General features: G+C 39.3%; 1 pseudogene; it reads right to left on the reverse strand.

Moving 5' to 3' along the window:
- Nucleotides 1–1,582: 1,582 nt before the first annotated feature.
- Nucleotides 1,583–2,148, reverse strand: LOC110295401 (large ribosomal subunit protein eL18 pseudogene; annotated as a pseudogene).
- Between the last annotated feature and the right edge of the window lie 7,198 nt (nt 2,149–9,346).

Genomic DNA, 9,346 nt, shown 5'->3' on the forward strand with positions numbered 1-9,346 from the left:
TATGCTGGTGCATCAAGCATTCACAGGACCAAGAATCTCCCCTCCCAATGATGCCAGATAAGGCCATCCTCTGCTACATATGCAGGTGCAGCCATGGGTCTCTCCATGTGTACTGTTTGGTTGGTAGTTTAGTTTCTAGGAGCTCTGGGGATCTGGTTGGTTGATACTGTTGTTCTTCCTATGGGATTGTAAACCCCTTCAGATCCTTTAGTCCTCCTAACTCCTCCATTGGGGTCCCTGTGCTGTGCTCACTCCAATGGTTGGCTGTGAACATCTGCAGCTGTATCAGTACGGCCCTGGCAGAGCCTCTCAGGAGACATCCATACCAGGCTCCTGTCAGCAAGCACTTCTTTGCATCAGCAATAGCGACTGGGACTGAGTTTGGTGGCTGAATATGGGATGGATTCCCAGGTGGGGCAGTCTCTGGATGGCCTTTCCTTAAATCTCTGCTCCACTCTTTGTCCATGTATTTCCTTTAGACAGGAGCAATTCTGGGTTAAAATTTTGAGAGGGATGGATAGCCCCATTCTTCAAACAGGAGCCGTGCCTAACCTCTGGATATGGTCTCTACAGGTTCTCCTTCCCTTTTGGGGAGTATTTCAGCTAATGTCATCCCCATTGATTCCTGGGAGCCTCTTGCTTTCCTGGCTTTATTTTAATGTTTAAAGGACAATATGTCTCTCTGAAACAAACATATATAAAATAGATATATGTAGCAACTAAGATTAGAAGGCATTTACTACCAGATATCCAAGCAAAACAAAACAAAACAAAAAACATTTTTATAATCTCTTGGCATTTTTCTTCCTCTTGAAATGGCAAACCATAAGAAACCATACCTTGTTTGGTTTTACACAGGGCATTATTATAAAGTCTAGAGTGGTCTGCAGCTTTTAATTGTCCTGGTTCAGCTTAATACGTTCTGGTGTTATAAGCAAGCACTATCATGGCCAGTGTGCCTATATTTCATTTGTTATAAACTTCCCCTTTTGCTTATATTCTAGTCATAAACAATCATACATAAGCCCAAATGGTAGGTAAAGGTCCTAGAGAAAATTTCAGCTTTAGAGTTGGCTCTTCGATAAATCCTTGTTATTGATGGCCAAGAGAAGAGGGCAGAAGTGAAGTCCTGAGAGGGAACTTGAATCCATTCTCATGACCACTGACAGTCGTATCCAGCTTGCCTGAGTAAAGGGAAATTTCTTCTGTGCATTGACAAGTCTGAAAATACAGAAAGTGGTGAATCATTTGCATAATTCGCATACCATTACTGGCTCCGGAAAATATATGATAGCAAATCATGGCTTTCTTATAATGTTTATTTATATAGGTTAATTTCTATCATTATATAACTTCCTAGACAACTGGGTATATTGTTCACTTTATTGGTAGTAATATCATGTGTTTGTGATAACACCACCAGAAACTGAAAAGAACCAAAACCTACAATAACTTCGAATGCTTACTGATTTTCTTCCTCCCTCCCTCCCTCCCCCTCTCCCTTCCTTCCTTCCTTCCTTTATTTATTTTTCTTTTTTTCAACATCCAAAGCATTTTTTTTTATTAACAGTAAGATCCAGGGTTAGTTTTTGTAGCCTCTGCTGGCCCTTAGGCCTCTGGCATGCTCAAACTCTGGCCCTTGGAATGGACATAGGGTTTGGTATGGCTGTGTGGGGTTCCTGGGGCCTTGCCAAAATGTCGGTACACCTCTCGGCCCTTCTGAGGACCAGACAGGAGCACAGTGCCTCGGCTCTTGGTAGACTCCAGGGCCAGCTGGTCAAAGGCAAGGATCTTACCCCTAGCCTTGAGGATGCAACTTCGGGTCCGACTGCTCACCTGCAGTGCACACACCTTCAGCTTGTGTACTTCCAGAATCCGCACATCATCTGTGACCATCCCCACAACCACAGCAGTCTTGTTCTCCCAGCCAAGAAGCTTCATCTTTCGGATCATCAGGTACAGGGACAGAGGTGGCCGGTTAGTGCAGCTCATAAAAAACCTTTTCAGCACAGCCTGATTGAAGGTGGAGTTGGTCCATCTGGCCAAACACCTGTACAGCTTGACTAGAAGCCGCAGGTAGATGTCCTAGCTCTTCGGCTTCTTGCACCGAACCTTTTAGTCCTTGTTTCGGTGAATGTCAACACCCATGATGGTGCCTCCTGCTTGGCCAGGCCCAGAAAACGCTTACAGTTTTTCTATTGAATTAATTTTTTGAGAATTTTCTACATGTATATTGCGTTCATATTGTTTCTTTCCTTCCTCCCAGCTATTCCAGCACCTCCCCCATTCTCCTGATGCCCCTCAAGTTCATGACATCTCTTTGTTTAGTTACTTTTTTATATGTGTGTGCATATTAATGGATTGTTTGAGTCCATTTAGTCTTGGCTATACGCATATGTGTTTAAAGATGATCACTTCAGATTTAATAAACTATCATGGGGCTTGGGCCTATAGGAAATCGATTCTTCCTCTCAGAAACTATTAATTGCATTTTTTTCCCCTAGAGGTTGAAGATCTGTGAGATTTTCCTCATCCTTATTGGTTTGTCAGCTGGTGTTGTCATCATGTGTGTCCTGTTTAGGCAACCACATTTTCAAGATTTAATGGGTGGAGCTTTACTGTCATATAGGAAACAATAATAGCTACCATCCTAGACCTTGAGGTCTTACAATCCTTCTCCTTGTCTTTCATGATTTTCCCTGAGCTTGAGGTATACAAGTAGCATTGTGTTATGTATGTTTAAATTTGTGTTGAGAACTCCACTGGTTAGTTTCCATCAATGTGGATTATTGCAAGTCTTCATATGCTACAAAAGAAAGGATTTTTGATTAGTCATAAGAGGTACATTTATCTGTAGATATAGGGAGAATGAGAAGCTCTTATAGTGGAGTTAGCAATTATATTGTTTTAGTAAAAGATAGTAGTAGATTCTCTTGAACAGTCTTACCAGTCCAAGGTAGTTGCCTGTGTTACAGCACCAGGCATGCATTTCCTCTTACTGAGTAGACCTGAAGTTGAACTGGGCAGCTGTTGGTTACTTTGGTTTCTTTCCACATATGTCTTATTATTGCACCATTGGCAATTTTTTGTTATAGTTGTAACTGTGGTTCATAGGCTTAACAGCTAGGTAGAGCCATTGATTACCTTTTTTCCCTAGGTAGTTTTCATAGCACCTTCAAATTCTGTAACAGCTAGTTGGGAAGGAGGGTAATACACAGGGAAAGGGAAGGAGGAAGATAAACAATACGGACTTTTGAAAATGCCAAAGAAAACATTTTATTTTATGTTTACTTTTAAAAAGACATATAATATATATGATACATATAATATGTATATGTGTACTTAGTTTAAGTGAAGTTGCAGTTATGTTGTTTGTACTTGTAACAGTTCCTCGAGAGCCATAGACAATCTAATAAAAGTCCCAGTGTCAGACATGTGAAACCTCCCTCTGTATTGGTGGTCATGAGAGTTCAAGAGAAACTCCCTTCAGATATAAGGTATTATATTTGCTCTAGGTTTCCTCCCAGTAATTGGAGTCAAGATGCCATTGTTGAAAATATCATTAATTTTAGACATGTAGCTGAGAGGACTCAAACAGGGATACACCTTGAACATAATAGTGTTTCAGTGGGAAGTGAGTAAAAGTCAACCATACCCGCATTGATCACCTATCCTGAGATACAGCTTTCCATGAGGGAAGAACATCGTTTTTATGAGGTCAGTGTCGGATAATAGCTGGTATTTTGAACATCATTTCTACGTTGAGGTGCTTCTGCGATTCAGTTTCTGTTCAGGTTTGGGAAACCCTATTTAATTCATTTTTTAAAAATGAATTTTTATTTGTCGTTCTCCACATCCCTGGTATTGTGCCAGATGGAATAGGTGTCTATTAATGTGGATGTGTCCTGTGCCCTGCTGTTTAGGAAATGAGAACTATATGTCAATCATAAGATTTATTCTTCAATTGCCTGACTGTAGGATGGACAAAGAAATACCCCGCAGTAGAAAGAGAGCAAGAAAAGAAGAGAAAAGAAATGTAAGACTGACAAACTTCCACAAAATTGTTTCCACAGTGAACTCCGATATCAGTCTTACTACTGCTGCAGGGTAATTCTGGACTCTCAGAACTTTTCACTATTTTCCCCAAGATATTTAAATGAGAGTTCTCCATTTTCCTCTACATATTAGGCAATAAAAGCTTGAGGAAGCCAGTTTGACTTATAGGTCAGACCCAAGAGACCAGATATAAATAGCTTTTATTTTAGAACTGAGAATTTTAATGATATAATGTGACTAACTTGAAGATACATTCAATTGTGGCTGAGTTCAGCAGAGAGAGAGAGAGAGAGAGATAGATCACAGTAACTTCCAACTGATGTCAGGGTTCATGGCATTCAAATAAAACTGAAAGAAAACCTAACACTAGGTTTTTAAACAATAGAAGAGCCTGGTGGTATTCAGCACATTCTATTCTTTGGCATAAGTGATAGATGTCAGTTTTCCATGTCTACCATAGAGTATTATACTCCATGAGGTGAGAGGTCGAGTGCCATGGCTTGCTACAACAGTAGCATACTGCTTGCCCACCATAATTACAATGTCTGTTTTCTTCAGGACCCCACAGTCCCTGTGCTCTTGTTGAACTTACAACATGAAAGAACTTCAGGGCACTGAGTAGGTTATATGGCTTCTTGTGGATGAAAGGGGAAAGTACTTCAAGCAAAGATTCGTACCATAAAAATGTGTTCTGGAGCTAAGAAGCTTGCCTCTGGTATTTTTTACTTGGCAAGCTTTACTTGAAAGTGAGAACTATTGATTGTTAGAACTATGAGTTGAAGCATTTTCCCCAAAGAATGAAGAACTCAACACAAAGTAGTAGAAACCATTATTGAGATAAATGAGTCCTAATTTCTTTCATTCTTCAACTTCATAGTGAAGCATGATGTAGGAACCAACTGCAAAACTATCCAGAATACCAAATCTGTTCACTGGGCACTTATGCATATAATAACAATTTGTACCTCTTATTTTGGGTTTAAGATGGCAATGTGTTCCTGAGCATATTAACTTTTCACTGTAGAGACCTCTGCCTGTCTGCCTATCTACTCTATCAATCAATCTATCTATCAATCTATCTATCTATCTATCTATCTATCTATCTATCTATCTATCTATCTATCTAATCTATCTTCTATTTATCATTGATCTACTATCTATCATGTATATACTGTCTATCTACTTATGCTTCATTTAATGACAAATGTATCATTACCTAACAAAGAAGACATGTTGTATCTACATTGAAATATGCATTCATTTCACTGTGAATAAAAGTAAAATGTACTTTCCTGGCAGAGCATGCCACTAGTGGATCTGTCAATAAACCATAATATTTGTGCATGAAAATTTAAATACATTGACCTGTAGAATTTATGAGAACCATTTGAATGAGATGGACAGATACAAAATAAAGGCTCATATACTAACTTCAACACAAGGTGCCAGCATCTGGGCTTAGAATTAATACTTGGTGACAGGCAAGTAGCTTCATGGTTATAAGGTTGGAGCAACACAGATATCATCACCGACATCTTGATTGAAAATGTTTTCTGTGTGTGTGTATGTGTGTGTTTGTGTGGTCCTGTGCATCTGTGCACCTGTGCACCTATGCACCTGTGCACCTGTGCACCTATGACTGTCAATATGGTAAATAATGGTTTTAGTGGGTTTGGCTGGAAGATGTCACAGACTGAGTTTGATATGTAGTTGATTCTCAGATTCACAGAAGAATTAGGAAATATTTATATGAGAACCTTGGAAGCAGTAGATTGGGATTAAGTATTAGAAACATTCAAATGGATATTGTTTCACACATTAATCATGAAGGGGTTTGCAACTCCATAGGTAGAACAACAATATCTATCAACCAGACCCCTCAGAGCTTCCAGCGGCTAATCACCAACCAAATAGTACACATGGAGGGACCCATGGTTCCAGGTTCATATGTAACAGAAGATGACCTTGTCTGGCATCAATGGGAGTGGACACCCTAGGTCCTGTGATTGTTTGATGCCTCTGTATAGGGGAATGCAATGGCAGTGAGGTGGGAGTGTGTGAGTGGGTGGGAGAGCACACTCATAGAATCATGGGGATGGGAAATGGGATAGGAGGTTTCAGGAGGGAAAATCTGGATAGGGAATAACACCTGAAATGTAAATAAACAAAATATCCAGTAAAAATATATCTAGAATTTGGCATTAGTAGCCCTAAAAGTAATGAAAACTATGGAGCAAGAAGGTTACTACTGTATCAACTGCTGTGAGGAACCCCAGGAGGACACAGAGGCTTGCAGGAGGGACAAGCCACAGTCAGAGACAGCAAGACCAACTAACACCAGAGATAACCAGATGGCAAGTGACAAGGGCAAGAAAATAAGCAACAAAAAACAAGGCTACTTGGCCACATTAGAACCCAGTTCTCCCATTACAGCCATCTGTGAATACCCCAACACACAAGAAAAACAAGACTCTGGTTTAAAATAACATCTCATGATGATGATAGAGAACTTTAAGAAGGATACGAATAACTTCCTTAAAAAATATAGGAGAACACAGGTAAACAGGTAGAAGCCCTTAAAGAGGAGACACAAAAAATCCCTTAAAGAATTATAGGAAAAAAATGAACAGACAGATGAAGGAATTGAACAAAACCATCCAGGATCTAAAAATGGAAATAGAAACAATAAAGAAATCACAAAGGGAGACAACCCTGGAGATAAAAAACCTAGGAAAAAGATCAGGAGTCATAGATGCAAGCATCACCAACAGAATATAAGAGATAAGAGAGAGAATCTCAGGTGCAGAAGATACTATAGAAAATATTGACACAACAACAGTCAAGGAAAAGGCATTATGCAAAAAGTTCCTAACCCAAAACATACAGGAAATTCAGGACAAAATGAGAAGACCAAACCTAAGTATAATAGGTATAGAAGAGAGCAAAGATTCCCAACTTAAAAGGCCAGTAAATGTCTTCAAAAAATAACTATAGAAGAAAACTTCCATAAGCTAAAGAAAGACATGCCCATGAACATACAAGAAGCTTACAGAGCTCCAAATAGATTGGACCAGAAAAGAAATTCGTCCTGTCACATAATAATCAAAACATCAAATGTACAAAACTAAGAAAGACTATTAAAAGCAGTAAGGGAAAAAGGTCAAGAAACATATAAAGACAGACCTATCAGAAATACACCAAACTTCTCATGAGATGCCGCAGACCCTCTGGGCCCCTTTGTCTGTGTAGAATGGGTCTCTAGTCGCAGGTGGGTAAAGCGTTGGATGAAATGACAGACAGATGCACACAGGAGAGGTTGTGTAGAATCTGAATGTAATTTGTCAAATCAAGCATCAAACTTTTTATACAGAAGAAATTAGGGAAGTTGGGTGACACACCAGCAAGGTACAAAGAGGTTTCTTGATTCTTACACAAAACAGAGGAATACAAACACAGAAGGTCTGACAGGAACCACCTGGAATAGAATTCATTGTTAACAACTGGGATCAAAAAGAGCTCCACCTAAGGTCCACTTAATCTTAGAAGCCAGGGTCAAGGGCTTTGTTGCCCTTGCCATAGTTCCTATTTTAGTCTCTTGTATAGTCCACCTTCCCCCTAGGCCATTGTAAATACATGTGTATGGGTGTAACTCAGCTATCTATAGTTCTAAGTATCTACTCTGGTTCCTCCTTAGGTCTCAAACTTCCTTCTTCCTAGATGATGGTAAATTCCTGTGTAGGGCAGTGACTTAGCTTTTATTCAAAGTGATAGTGTAATACCAGAGGCAATTCTGAATGTCACTGAAAAGGCAACATTCTTACTGAATTCCAAGCCCATGGTCAGCTCAAGGACTTTCTAGGACATTGGAACACTGACGAAGGCTTAGCTATGTCAGAATTCAATCTTAAAAGGCACTTATAATAAGATAATACTAAAAGAGAGCACATGAATCCATACACCATACTAATGCGGGAATAGGGTATGAGTCTATGGGTTAATGAGAACGCCAAAACTCCAGGAGGTGAGTTTCCATGAAACTCTCTGCCTCATGAGTGGCTTTAAGGCTTCAAGCCTGTCAAGCTGACTCGACCGGAGTGCATGGCAGTGAGAGATTATGAAAGCTAGATCTGTTATATGGACCTTAAGAGAACACAAATGCGAGTCCAGGCTACTATACTCAGCAAAACTCAATTACCATATATGGGAAAACCAAGATATTCCATGAAAAAAACAAATTTACACAATATCTTTCCACAAATCCAATCCTACAAAGGATAATACATGGAAACTATCAACACAAAGAGGGAAACTACACTCTAGAAAAAGCAAGAAAGTAATCTTCTCTCAAGAAACCCAAAGGAAGATAGCTATACAAGCATAAAAATAACATCAAGACTAACAGGATGCAACAATCACTATTCCTTAATATCTGTTAGCATTAATGGACTCAATTACCCAATAAAAAGACATAGACTAACAGGTTGGATACATAAATAGGGCCCAGCATTTTGCTGTATATAGCAAACACACCTCAGTGACAAAGACAAAAAGTACCTCAGAGTAAAGGGCTGGAAAACAATTTTCCAAGCAAATGGTCTCAAGAAATAGGTTGGAGTAAGTATTCTAATATCAAATAAAATCAATTTTCAACCAAAAGTTGGGAAAAAGGATAAGGAAGGACACTTCATACTCATCAAAGGAAAAATCTACCAAGATGAACTCTCAAGTCTGAACATCTATGCTCCAAATACAGGGCACCCACATTCATAAAAGAAACTTTACTGGTTAGGTCATGTTGTTTCTCCAGAGCTCATGTCTCTAGCTGCATATGTAGCAGAAGATGATCTAGACAGTCATCATTGGGAGGAGAGACCCTTGGTCTTGCAAAGATTATATGCCCAGTACAGGGGAATGCCAGGGCCAAGAAGCAGGAGTGGGTGGGTTGGGGAGCAGAGCAGGGGGGGTGAATAGGGAACTTTCAGGATAGCATTTGAAATATAAATGAAGAAAATATCTAATAAAAATTGTTCTTGAAAAAAGAAAAGAAAAGAAAAGAAAAAGGAATCTTTACTAAAGCTCAAAGCATACATTGCACCACACGCAATAATACTGGGAGACTTCAACACTCTACTCTAGTCAATGGACAGATCATAGAAACAAAAAGTGAACAGAGACACTTTGAAACTATCAGAAGTTATGGACCAAATAGATTTAACATATATCTTTAGAACATTTCATCCTAAAACAAAAGAATATACCTTCTTCTTAGCACCTCATGGTACATTCTTCA

This window comes from Mus caroli, unplaced genomic scaffold (assembly GCF_978045245.1).
Source record: "Mus caroli unplaced genomic scaffold, Mus_caroli_1 scaffold_4, whole genome shotgun sequence".
Lineage (NCBI taxonomy): Eukaryota > Metazoa > Chordata > Mammalia > Rodentia > Muridae > Mus > Mus caroli.